Here is a 1,783-nt window from a genome sequence, read left to right as displayed (position 1 = left end):
GGTAGTGAAGATCTTTTTTGTACAGTTCTTCTGTGTATTCTTGCCATCTCTTCCTAATATCTTCTGCTTCTGTTAGGTCCATACCATTTCTGTTCTTTATCGAGCCCATCTTTGCATGAAATGTTCCTTTGGTATCTCTGATTTTCTTGAAGAGATCTCTAGTCTTTCCCATTCTGTTGTTTTCCTCTATTTCTTTGCATTGATCGCTGAGGAAGGCTTTCTTATCTCTCCTTGCTCTTCTTGGAACTCTGCATTCAGATGCTTATATCTTTCCTTTTCTCCTTTGCTTTTCAGTTCTCTTCTTTTCACAGCTATTTGTAAGTCCTCCCCAGACAGCCATTTTGCTTTTTTGCATTTCTTTTCCATGGGGATGGTCTTGATCCCTGTCTCCTGTACAGTGTCACGAACCTCTGTCCATAGTTCATCAGGCACTCTATCTATCAGATCTAGTCCCTTAAATCTATTTCTCACTTCCACTGTATAATCATAAGGGATTTGATTTAGGTCATACCTCAGTGGTCTAGTGTTTTTCCCTACTTTCTTCAATTTAAGTCTGAATTTGGCAATAAGGAGTTTATGATCTGAACCACAGTCAGCTCCCAGTCTTGTTTTTTCTGACTCTATAGAGCTTCTCCATCTTTGGCTGCAAAGAATATAATCAATCTGATTTCAGTATTGACCATTTGGTGATGTCCATGTGTAGAGTCTTCTCTTGTGTTGTTGGAAGAGGGTGTTTGCTATGACCAGTGCATTTTCTTGGCAAAACTCTGTTAGCCTTGTCCTGCTTCATTTTGTACTCCAAGGCCAAATTTGCCTGTTACTCCAGGTATCTCTTGACTTCTACTTTTGCATTCCAGTCCCCTATGATGAAAAGGACATCTTTTATTGGTGTTAGTTGTAGAAGGTCTCATAGGTCTTCATAGAACTGCTCAACTTCAGCTTCTTTGGCATGGTTGGGCATAGACTTGGATTACTGTGATATTGAATGGTTTGCCTTGGAAACAAACAGAGATCATTCTGTCATTTTTGAGATGGCACCCAAGTACTGCATTTTGGACTCTTGTTGACTATAAGGGCTACTCCATTTCTTCTAAGGGATTCTTTCCCACAGTAGTAGATAAAATGGTCATCTGAATTAAACTTGCCCATTTTAGTCCATTTTAGTTCACTGATTCCAAAAACATCGATGCTCACTCTTGCCATCTCCTGTTTGACCACTTGCAATTTACCTTGATTCATGGACTAACATTTCAGGTTACTATGCAATATTGTTCTTTACAGCATCCGACTTTACATCCATCACCAGTCACACCCACAACTGGGCGTTATTTTCTCTTTGGCTCTGTCTCTTCATTATTTCTGGAGTTATTTCTCCACTTTTCTCCAGCAGCATATTGGGCACCTACCGACCTGGGGAGTTCATCTTTCAGTGTCCTATCTTTTTGCCTCTTCATACTGTTCATGGGGTTCTCAAGGCAAGAATACTGAAGTGGTATTATACAGAAAATATAACTAATATTTTATAATATAATTAAATTGAGTAATATATATATATAAACTTTGAATCATTAGTGATGTTGTATACCTGAAACTAATATGATAATGTAATTACTATACTTCAATTAAAAACAAATGTTTTGAGACTGAGATTTGAAAAATATATTTTAAAAAAATGTCATAATCTCACAAAAATGTCAGATCTAGACATTTTTTCAGATGATTTTAAAGCTATTAATACTTTGCAAGTTATTTTTAAAGTTATTAATACTTAACAAGGACAGAT

The sequence above is a fragment of the Bison bison genome, unplaced genomic scaffold (assembly GCF_000754665.1).
Source record: "Bison bison bison isolate TAMUID 2011002044 unplaced genomic scaffold, Bison_UMD1.0 scf7180017864238, whole genome shotgun sequence".
NCBI lineage: Eukaryota > Metazoa > Chordata > Mammalia > Artiodactyla > Bovidae > Bison > Bison bison.
The sequence above is the reverse complement of the archived record's forward strand: the minus strand, read 5'-3'. Positions refer to the sequence as shown.